The sequence below is a fragment of the Rhinolophus hipposideros genome (genome assembly GCF_964194185.1).
Source record: "Rhinolophus hipposideros genome assembly, chromosome: 22".
Classification (NCBI taxonomy): domain Eukaryota; kingdom Metazoa; phylum Chordata; class Mammalia; order Chiroptera; family Rhinolophidae; genus Rhinolophus; species Rhinolophus hipposideros.
Window position 1 is genome coordinate 23,028,391 of NC_138068.1, and position 12,994 is coordinate 23,041,384.

Here is a 12,994-nt window from a genome sequence, read left to right on the forward strand (position 1 = left end):
GGGCCTTGTGCACCTTCAAAGCAATTTTGGAACTCTTTTTCTGGAATGGCCATCAGAGCTGTCGTCATATTACACTTGATGTCCTGAATGTCATCAAAATGACTTCCTTTCAATATTTCCTTTATCTTCGAGTAAAGAAAGAAGTCATTGGGGGTCAGATCAGGTGACTAGGGAGGGTGTTCCAATACAGTTATTTGTTTACTGGCTAAAAACTCCCTCACAGACAGTGCCATGTATTGTCATGATGCAAAAGCCATGAACTGTTGGCAAAAAGTTCAGCTCATCTATTTTTTAAAAAATTGAGGAATATTGGGGAACAATGTGTTTCTCCAGGGCCCATCAGCTCCAAGTCAAGTCGTTGTCCTTCGATCTAGTTGTGGAAGGCCCAGCTCAGCTCCAAGTCCAGTCGCCATTTTCAATCTTAGTCGCAGGGGGCACAGCCCATCATCCCATGCGGGAATTGAACTGGCAACCTGGCTGTTAAGAGCTCACGCTCTAACCAACTGATCCATCCAGCTGCCCCTTGTCTAACTTTTACACACAGCTTTTTCAGCAGTTTCAAACAGTAAACTTGGTTAACTGTTTGTCCAGTTGGTACAAATTCATAACGAATAATCCCTCTGATAGCAAAAAAGGTTAGCAACATTGTTGCGACAAAGTTCACAAACTTAATTGTCAGACATCTCAGAATAAAAAGCCAAATGCTCCCATCTGGTCCCAAAGTCTTGTTAGTCCCTATTGCTGCTTCTAACCTTGACTTCTCCGGTCTTTTCCTTTCCCTTGCAGGCAGTGGGGTCAGGACAAGCTGTGGGCTTAAGCCCCCCCGGACACTGCAGGCTGCACTGTGGCTCCTTTGAAAGATCTATGTTCACGTGTAACAGGTATAACCAATGCTATGTCAAGAACTACTTAATGCCAGAACACATCATGCTACCACCTGTCCCTAAATCTAACAAACCATGCAGAAAAAAAACACAAAAAGCCAAAAAAAGAAAAAAAGCAAGAAATGCCTATAATACCAAAACCACTATTGTCTCCGAAGATTCCGAGCGGTGTCGCCTCTCCGTAAATTGATGGGGCTTCCTTATGACCAAGCTCTTGTCTTCCACATCAGTCTGTCATGCATTTAAAAAATAATTTGGAGTTTGTATCTGTCCTTCAGGATTTAATGCCATATGAATTCATCCATGGGCTATGTGCCAGTTTGGGTTCTCCAAGAGCCATGCAAAGACAGAATTAGACATGAAAAGATTTCCTGAGGAGAAACACCTTGCTAGAGGGAGCAGGAGCAGGCAGGGAGAGCCTTCAGACTGCAGTGCTGGTCTGATACTTGTACAAGGAAAGAGGAACAGAAGGAGGACTGGATAGAAGGAGCCTGGGCCTGCAGATCTAAGGAAGTCTCAGCCCTGAGCCTGGGGTGGGGAGGCCCAAAGCCAGAATTGACCCTTAGGAGCCCCACCCTGAGGGCACGAATGTCCAGGCTCTAGCACCCCACTGGATTCAGTTACTGGCTAAGAACAGTTCCTGGATAATATGGCCTTGGTGTGAACGCTACTGTAGTTCTGGGGTGAATATTACTGAAGGCAGCTGGGGGCTGTCTACCAATTACACCCTGGAAGCAGTTCTCTTGAAGAGAGATCTGAGTGGTACACCCTCATGGCTGCCACAGATCATTAGGAGAGAGAGAAAGGAGCTGAAAGTGTGTTTGACCAGCCAGGTAGATTGATGAGGTATTCATTTACTCATCGGTGTAACAAAAGGGACAAAATACATAGACCCAACATTGGTAATACTCTCTGAAAATAAGGTTGCAAGGACTCTGGTGGCTCAAATGTGCCCACCCACAATATAAAATTGTCATAACTCTGTTGGAAAGCCAAGTGGAAATAAATACAAAGAAACAGAACTTATATTTGTTTAATCCAGTTAACTTCTGGGACTCTATCCATCATAAGTTATTCCAAAGAAGTAAAAAGTTATGGGTCACAAAGGAGTTCAGTGCAATGTTATTGAAATGGCACAAAAATGGGAACATTCTAAATGATGAAATATTATATATTAATAACATATAATTATGGGTAAATATAAATGATTATAGAATCATGGTACATACTAATAACATTATTCAAAAAAGCAGTTCTCTTGGTTGCCATTATGGTAAAATTGTCTCTTCATATAATACAATAAAACTCTCATGAAAATTATGACTTATTTGATTGGAAAGCAAGATCATGTATAAATTTCCTCTTACAGTTTGATATCCATTAATTTTGTATAACATTTATGTGACAGGAATCAAATACAACCGAAGCAGAACAAACCAGAGCACTCAGGCCTAAAAAATTCAAAGCAATCCTAGAAACTAGCTAACCATACCAAAAAAAAAAATTAAATGCCAAAAGTTCCTTACCTCAAATCTTAGACCAAAATTAATTCCTGATGGTTTCAAAATGACAGAGTGAAAAATAAAGTATTAAAAGATTATATCGTTTAATATTTAATTTGGGAACAAGGAAGTTCTAAGTAAGTATGGCGATAAAGGTAAACCTCATGTAAGAATAAACTGACTATATACCATAAAATGTTAAACTTCTGCATGTCAAAAGATATTTTTTAATATATCCATATTGTTGCATGTATCAATAGTCCTTTTATTTAATTTATGAGTACTATTCCATTGTATAATATACCACAATTTATTTATCTGCTGATTTGTTGATGGACATTTGGGCTGTTCCCAGTTTGGAGCTGTTACAAATAAAGTATCTATGAATATTCATGCACAAGTCTTTGTATGGATGTATGTTTTCATTTCTCTTAGGTAAATACCTAGGAGTGAAATGGCTGGATCACATAGGAGGTGAATATTTAACTTTTTAAGAAAATAAAATACCAAACTGTTTTCCAAAATGGTTCTGTCATTATCCATGCCTACCAGCAATATATGAAAATTCCAGTTGCTCTTCATCCTCAGCAACATTTGATGTGGTCAGTCTTTTTAATTTTAACCATCCTGATAAGGTATGTGTTCTTAATTTATATTTCTTTAATAACAAATTACCCCAAAAAAATGTATTCTGTCTAATTCCATTGCTATAAAATACTAGAAAATGCAAAGTAAGCTCTAATGACACACAGCAGATGAGTGGTTGCCTAGGCGTATGAGGGGTGAGCGGAGAGGACTGATGGGAGAAATTACAAAGGGGCATGAGGACACTTTGAGGGGTAATGGACATGTTCATTATCTTGATTGTGGTGATGGCTTACCAGGAGTGTACATAAGTCAAAAAATTACCAAATGGTACATGTGTGTGGTTTATGGTATGTCAACTGCACCTCAAAAAAATAAAGCTATTAAAATAAATCTCAAAGTGAAACAGAAAAATTAAAGTATCATAAACAAAGACAAATGACAAACTGAGATATTTATGATGAAATGCTGGTACCCTAAAATACATAGCAAGGTAACATAAAGGAACAAGGAAAACATGAAAACTCTAGTAGAAAATAAATAAGTGACTTGAACTAGCAACTTAACCACTAAAATGACACAAAAAAAATATGGGCCAAAAAGTCTTACTTGTAGTCAAATAAACGCAAATTAAAACTACAATGAGATCTCATTTTTTATCCATTAGATTTTTCAGAGATTCAAAAGATTGGCAAACCCAAGTTTGACACAGTATAAATAAAAACAAGTCTTGCCATCAGACACTCCTATTAAGGACTAAATGGGAAGCTATACTTCTCAAAAAAACATAGAAATGTTGATGTTATTTGGCTCAGAGACTGATTTTATGAATAAACATATTCTGAGAAAATAAGCAGAATCCATGTTTTAAAAATAATGTATGTACAAGCACAATCCCAACAGCATAGTTTAAAATAGTGAAAAACTGGAAACTATCTAAATGTCCAGGAATGAGGGAATTATTAAATAAAGTAGATATGTTCATGATGTAGAATTCTACGCATCCCTTCAAAAAGATAAGTATTGAGCTTCCTTCAGTCATGTAGAATAAATCCAATAATGTCATTAACTCAAAAGCAATTTAAAAATCATGTACATGGGAAAAAAAATCATGTACATGGTTGATCCCATTTCATAACAAAAAAATACACACACACACACACACACACACACACACTAACAGGTACCCAAAATGCTGGGATCCTATCAACACTACTATTTTCACTCCATGCCCTTCTCAAAGAAGAAATGGAATGCATCCCAAAATAGATTCAACTCCACAATGCAGTCATGAAAAATAAATGTTTTACTGAAGACAGCATGGGGAGACATGGAAGAAGGTTTGCATCACCACTGTACAGCAAATTTCATAACAACTCCCTTTAAAAATTCTTGGGTTTTTTTCCAAGTTCTTTCTCAGCCACTGATGCCTCAGCCCGCAGGCCCAGGGTCTTGAAGTTGCTCTACTTTTCTACTCACTCCTCTGATTGCCCCCACCCACCTCCAATTCTACCCCTTCCTATATGACGGCCATTTTGCTCTTTCTCTGCCTCTCCTATTCAAATCCTTACATCCATAACTTGGTCAGCAGATACTAACCTCTGTTAGCATTTACTCTCTTCAGAAAATATCATGGGATTACAAATAAATAATTTCTTTATCATCATAAATACATTTCTGATAGCAAGAGGCCCTAAATGGATATACAAAGACCTGGGATTATGGATGATATTTTCTACTAATTATTTATTTTTCTAATTTTTCTAGAATAAACACATTACCGAGGAAAAGTCATATTCTAACAATAATTATAAAGCATATCACACATCAAACTGGCAAAACATTTTCCAGTTTTCGACTCATTCTCCCACTGTCTGTCAAGGGGGCAAAATGGCTGTAAATGGCCCCCCAAAAGGTGTATATATAAAATATATCTAATGGTTTATTCATTGTCCTTCTGATATTCCAAATAATTGATTAAAGAATATAACTAAAAAGGAACAGTTCCACTGATACACAAAATTTAGATAAATTGCTTCTCCAAAGCATAATCCCCAAATTATGTGCTGTCAATAGTGAACCATCAAAGGATGAGACAAGACCCCTGGAAAAGATAGGATATTACACCTCATTTTTACCCCTTTCTCCGACAGAGAAGGGAGGGAGACAGAATTGAAAGGATACTAGAGAAGGTACTGTAATATTTCTACTTATAAAGCTTTCTCCCAGCCAGAATGTCTCCCCTAAAATTTCTGCCAGGTAAATAACCTCCAATTCAAATAGAAATCAATAAATTAAGGACAAAAAGGAAAAAATAGAGGCATAGAGAAATTTTACTAAACAACTAACAAACTTAAAGTAATTCATACAGAGAAAGAATATTGTGCATGATTAAAAAAATATATAAACCTTTCTTTCAAAAACCTGAGGAAGATTCACAAAACTTAGCAGTTTTAGTTTGCAACCAAAATTTTTAAAAATTAAATGAAAAGGAGAAATTAAATACCTCACAGTCTTTATTCAAGCAAAACAAGATGAGAAACTAATATGAAGAGAAAACCAAATGTCTACTCTGTAGAGAATATGAACCAAAAAATGCTGGATTCAAGGATACCAAGCAAACTGAAAGCCATACAGAGATGGCAGGATTAAAAGAACACCTATTGAATTATAAGCTGGCTGTTCCTTCCCCCTCTCAGTTTCAAATGGCCTGCCAGCCAGGCTTAGATTTCCTGAGCAGAAGATGGAAGAATTCCTTTCAGTGGTAGTCAAAGATACCACGGGAATTTTGAGAGGTGATAGAACTAGTCTGCATCCTAATTTTGATGGTAAAACTCATACAATTGTCCTCCCAAAATATAGTCAACTTTACTGTATTTTTGAAGTTAAAAAGTAAAAGACACAATCACAGATTTTTCAGGAGAAAAATTTCTTCTATATACCAAGATAATAGAGAACTTTAAATTTATACAAACTTGGCCATCTTATAAAACAGTAATATAAATTATTAAAATATAAACTCTCAAGTGCTATGACAAACTTCTACACATAACTTAAAGAATTCTTCTATGAAAAGACTTGATGAGTCTTTCCTTCTCTTTTCCTCTCCCATTCTCATTTTGCTACAAGAAACCATCTTAAAGCTTAACGGAAACAGTAATTGTGACCCGCATATATGCTTGAAAAGATGAAAACAGAGCTTTAAAAACGTTCCATCTCAGTATTTATTTTAACAGGTATGTGCTTAGTTTGCTCCTATTTCTTGGCTAATTTTTTTTCTTTCAAAGAAGAGGAAGAAGAAAAACAATGCTGAATTTTGTTCTTTCAAGGATAATTGTATAACGATTGTATTCTTAGCCAAGAAAGGAAGGAGAGAGGGAGAGAAAGGAGATGGAGGAGGGAAATATGTTAGGAGGTTGTACTTTTAACCCACTTCAAGAGGAATTTTAATCAATAAAACCAAAATGCTATCACGAAATTAAATTGTTGTTAATGTTCTATCTTTCGGTATAATTGTAATCACAGGGGAATTGAATTTGTAAATTATCAAACTGCAAAGTGGCAGCAGGTGATGAAACTAATTAAATAATGTATTTCCTATGGCATTATGCCCAGATAAATGGCACAGCAGCTTCTTTCAAGACATTCCTTTCATGACATTCTTTCCTAACGCTGTAATCCTGAAGGGGTTCTTTTTGTTTGTTTTGTTTTTTAATAAAATGGTTTTCTTTTCAAACTGAAGAGAAAAAGAATAAAATGATCACTCTTCTAATATAGCCCATATAAGGATTGGCGTTTAAATTTTAGTAATTATCTTATTTCCACACTTAAAGGCAAATAATAAAATGTATGAAATAACCATACTCTAAATTTTAATATTTCTCAATGCCTTAGTCTGCTCAGGCTGCCATAACAAAATACCATAGACCGGGGGGGCTTAAACAACAGAAACGTATTTTCTCACTGTTCTGGAGGCTGGACGTCCTGGATCAAGGTCTGGCAGGGTAGGTTCATGGTGAGAGCTCTCTCCCTGGCTTGTAGCTCTCTCCCTGGCCCATCTTTTCGCTGGGTCCCCATATGGAGGGAAGAGAGAGCCAGCTCATCAAGAGGACGTGACCACCAGTTGACCGGGGAAATGCACCCGAGCAGTCAGAGGCTCCTCACCCACTACCCTATCCTGGGAACATACATTCCTCCCACTGTTACCATAGCCGGAGCCATTTTCAAGGACACAGCCTAGGGAGAGCAATGTGTTATTGAGATAATCTGGGTTGTGCCCATGGCTGAACCCCATTAAGGCCTCTATATGAATGTTTAAGATTCTGGTGGATGGCTGCAGATGGTGGCCCCTCAAGACAAGCCTTATCTGTAAGTTCCCTTGCTTATTAAACTGCCTCCTACAAATCTGGAGAGGTCTGCGTCTTTCTTCCATCTCTCCTTGCCTGCCATGTTCAGAGGGCCAGTTTTAGATTTCACCCCAAGAACTAAGTTCTCAAACTAACATGTATGAATTTGGGGGTGGAGGAGACAGAAACATTCAGTCCATAACACTCAGTTTTGGAAATTTCAATATTTAATTTTACCAATTAGCAAAAAGAAACACACTTATTGATACTACATTTATAGTTATAAATGTAATTGTTTTGAGAAAATGAATATAGATGTGCTTCAATTCTTTTATAATGGTGCACTGGTTACATAAAATAGAAATTTTTGAAAATACAGGCATAGCATACTTTATTCTGGGTTTTTATTAGCTTTTTACACTAAAACAAAACTGTTTATAAACATTTTAGTTTCCTGTACCTTTCCATTAGATGTTCCATTATCTAAACCGACACTTGAGGACATGTAAATGTAATGTAAATGTAGGGTTTGTGGTAGACAAAATTCTAGTGCTACCCACCCACCCCCCAAAGATTCCTATCCCTTGGTTATTCAAACATTGACCAAAGTATTGCTATGAAGGGATTGTGCAGATGTAAAGTCTCAAGTCAGCCGGTCTTAACATATAGAGATTATCGTGTGGGCCTGACCCAATCAGGTGAACCCTTCAGGAGAGTTTTCTCTGGCTGGTAGAAGGAGTCGGAGAGATGTAAAGCATGACAAGGGTCTGATGCATCCTTGATGGAGAAGACTCGTGACAAAGAATGTGGGTGGCCTCTAGAAGCTAAAAGCAGCCTCCAGGTAGCAGACAGATGAGAAACAGAGGCTTAAGTTTTATGTAAGGAAATGAATTCTGAATGACCTTGGTAGCTGACTCTTCCCCAAAAGCCCCCAGATAAGAAGCCAGCCCAGCTGACACTTCGATTTCAGACTTATGCTACCCTAAGCATAGAACTCAGCTGATCCCGCATGAACTTCTGACCCACAGAACTGTTGAGTTAATAAATATGTGTTTTTAAGTTGCTAAGTTTGGGATCATTTATTATGCAACAATGCAAATTAACACAGATTTCCAACTAAAATATGTTCTGATTTAATGTACTAAAAACTAAAAATTGCTTCACATACAAAAATATCCAGATTACACTATAAAAATATATGAACACTAAAAAAAAAAAAAATATATATATATATATATATATATATATATATATATATATATATATGAACACTAAAATTTTCTGAGTGTATTTAACGGGATAAAATTTCTCTAATAATTCTTAACATTAATATTGTTTGTTATTGATATGTTTTCTTTCCCATTTTAAAATGCCTTTTGAGACTCTAATACAACGCAAAGTACCCATTATATCTAAAGACTTTTTTTACATTGGAATTTAAATCTAAAGCTATCAAATTATAAAAAGGTAAAAGAAAAGGATATACTGTCACTCCATAGTTTCCGTGTAAGCTTTATCAATACTTATAGTCTAAATGTAAACACCTTGTCTTTTCTAAAGTCCAAAATGAAATAGTGCATTGTAGATATTATCTTAATAATATGCTTAAATTAGATTTAATTGTGTTTTTAAGATTATTTGCAAATTTTAAATAATGTTACAAATGAAACATATCTTTGCTATAACAAAATAGATGAGATTAAGATGGTAATAAGACAGTAACTAAGATTCAAGATCATCGTAGTAATTATGAGAAGAAGAATTAGAAAAATCAGAAAAGAGAAAAAAGTGATTGAAAAGCTTTATACTTGGATAATTTTTTTTTATTGTAACAAGTAGTTTGGGTACACATTTTTTTTCAAGGAAAAAAATGACAAGCCTTTTACATGGGACAACTACAGCCACTTGCAGCTTCTAACCACATGAAATGCCATCATCTCCATATTGCAGTTTCTCCAGTTTCACCCTAGGTTACCAGGCAGCTGAATATGAGATTGTAGCTCCTAGGGCAGAAAGAGCACACCGCCCCCTTTTCCTACTAAAGAAATGACAATGAACAGGCTACCTGTTCATCAAAACTAACTCCTTTCCCTCATGGGTGTACCTCTAGACTACATCTCATGGACTTCTTTGCCGTTAAGGGGTCATGTGACTGAATTCTGGCCAACAGAGTGTAGGTGGAAGTGATTGTGTCACTTCTTGGGGACCTGTAAAATTTGTCTGTGTAATATCCCACTCTCTTTCATCAAATACCTTTCAGGAGCATGATGATACCCCAGGAGACCCTGGTAGCCACCTGTTGAAGGTAACAGGGCCTCCATCAGCTTGAATCCCTGACTGACTACACAGAGGAGAAACGTCTCACACTATGGATTGGAATGTATGTGAAAAGTAAGCTATTAGGTAAAATTGCTTAATTGGGTTTGTTTTTTGTTTGTTTGTTTTTTTATATGAGCTAATGTCACAACTAATAACAACTAATAACAAAAAATAAGACAAGAAGTAAAGACAAAATATTTTATGGTACTAACCTCTCTTCTGTTGAAGAAGAGAGTCTTCAAATAACAGGCACTAAGATAATCTAGAGATACAAGAAAAGAGTTACCCTGATAATCATCAGTGGCCACATTCATCTCCTAGGTTACGACCTAGGTAGATTCTGTGAGTCTAAATTTTAAAGTAAAACAGCATTTGCCACAAAAATTTTAAAAAACAAATTTTTTTTGATCACTATAAGAGTAAGATATTTTTATTTCATTATGTACTTATGTGTAAAAATTTTAAAGATTTAAGTCAGAACCCCTTACTCTGCTCTTTTTCCTTGGCATTTATCACCTTTTTAAAATCACTTTAGTGAGGTATAGTTGACATACAAAAAGCTGTAGATATTTAATGTACATAACTTGATGAGCTTGGAGATGTGTATACATACATGAAAGCATCACCATAATCAAGGCCATAAGTTTCTCCATCATATTACCTTCTAATACAGCATGTGATTTATTTATTTGTAATGTTTATTGTTTATTTTCTACTTCCCCTTACTTAATAACCAAGCTTCCCAAGGACAGAAATCTTCGTGTGTTTATAGATATCTCTCAATAGCCTAGAACAGGGCCTCGCAAACAGTAAATGTTTGTTGGATGAATGAATAAATGAAGGAATGAACACCTTCTTCCAGTTGTAATATATGTATATGAAATACTTCAATATTTCTAAATGTTGGAGCTGCTCTCATTTGCCTCAAAAAAACTAAGGGATAGTTCCTCCTAAGGACAGTCCCTGCTGTCTGAGATAATAGGAGCAATAATTAAATAGCCAGAGATAAACATTATAGGTCACATTCTGAAGATGATACCAACCAAAAGTCCCCAGTGAAACTTACATCCACCTAATTACACTGAGAAAAAAATTAGGATACATACGTAGGACCAGTAGATTATTAAGAAGACAAGGGAAAATTACATAAAGTGTATTATTAATACCGGTAATTAACTATGCTATAATGCTGATTGCCATCCACCAATCCAGCTGCCCTGGTCTCCTGGATAGTTCATGAACGTACCTCAGACACGCCCCTACACAGGGCCTCTGTATAGTAACAGTTGCTTGTTACTGAAGTGATCTTTCCTAGAGCATCCACTTGGCTCCCTTCCTGGCTTTGCTTAGGTCTTTGGTCAAATGTCACCCTGGTGAGGGCTTCCCTGAGGCCCTATTTAAAATTGCACACCTTTACCCTAGGCATTCCTTATTCCCTTTTCCTATTGTATTATTCTTCGGAGATGTAATGCCATCTAACATGTTAGATATGCTAGATGTTTATTTTGATTATTTTCCCCCCAGCACACTAGAATGTACACTCCATAAAGGTGAACAGTCGTGTATCTTTAATTTACTGCTGAAATCCCAGGGCCTAGAATAATTGGCATGTAGTAATGCTCAATGAATGTTTGTTGAATGACTATATTAATAACTAAATAAAACCACGTCAAAGAAAGTTCTTGTACTCTGTTACATTAAAATGCAGTGGTTGTTTTGTTCTTTAAATGGATCTGATTTGGACCATGATTTGGACCATGAATATTTAAACAATATAACTAAAAATTGTAATTGTATCAGTCAGGATAAGTTAGAGCAGCAAGTCTCAAATGTTTTTGGTCTCTGGACCCCTTTATACTCTTAAAAATTATTGAGGACCTAAAAGAGCTTTTCTTTATGTGGGTTTTCGCTATTAATAATTACTACATTTGAAGTTAAAACTAAGAAATTTTTAATATTTATTAATTGATTTTAAAATAGTAATAATAAACTCATTACACGCTAACAAATATATTTATTATGAAAAGGAAGCATATGTTGAAAAAATTGAATGAGAAAAATGGCTTTATTTTCATTTCTACAAATCTCTTCATACTTGTAGATTTAATGGAAGACAGCTGTGTTCTCATACTTGTTTCTGTATTATTCTACTGCCATGTGTTGTTCTTGTTGAAATATGTACAGTGGGAAGAGGAAGGAGTATTTTCAATAGCCTTTTCATATATTTGTGGATAGTCTTCGTTGATCTTACACCAAATCCCAAAGAAGTGGTAATTTCTTAAAGGTTAGTTGCAGCACGGAATCTGAAACCACGTCAAAGAAGTTTCCTGTACTCTGTTACATTAAAATGCAGTGGTTGTTTTGTTCTTTAAATGGATCTTGATTTGGACCATGATTTGATCACTTCTTGCACTGGTCCCTGAGAAAATATTGGTTCACAGACTTTTACAGATTTTCTGCATTTGACATATTTCATTACACAATATCAAAGTATCATATTCATTGATATCACCACTTGTCAGAAAAGTCTTTAAGATCTGCGAAGTTTCAAACTCATAGTGGTGGATACACATTGAATTTTATCATTGCCAAAACTAGCATTCGTTGTTTCCCTTGAAAGGACCGGCACACTTGGATCACTTGTAATAAATTGTCTAGCAAACACCAAAGTCTGGAGAGTCATAGTTTGTCTGTAAGTCATTCAGTCAAGTAAAAATGGTGTTGCATGAAAGGAGTGGCTGGTCCAGCTCACAGCTCTTGCACAAGTCGTTTTTCCTTGAGACGACCAAAATTGCTTTTGATGTACTTCTCATTTCATCATACAGAATATTTAAAAGATGTGTACTCAAGGGATGAAATTTAATTTAAAAAATTGTAATTTTCATCAAATACATTCTTAAATAAAATGAGTTTGGGGGTCTGCATGGGTGTTTTGCTTGCTTGTTTGTTTTTACTGTGAGACGAAGGTGATGAATCTACAAGTGGCTGTCCCTACCTTGATTCCTGCTACAGTGCCAGCAGTTTTATTCACTATTGCTTTTGCACCATGAGTGCAAACGTCAACACAACAAACGAGGCAAATAATGTCTTTGTGTCATTAAGAAAATAGTTTGACCCCTCTGAGGACCACCGTAAGGGTTTTGGGGGGGCCATCAGAAGTCCTCTGACCACACTTTGAGGACAGCTAGGCTAGGGTACGCTGCAGGAACAACCTCAAAATCTCAATGGTCTTTAAAAAAAAAAAAAAGGTTTCTTTCTCACTCGTGCTACACGTCAATGGGATGCCCTGCTTCTCATTGTCCCCAGGACCCAGGCTGGTTGTTAATATTGCCAGCTCTTATTCCAGAGTAAAAGCAAC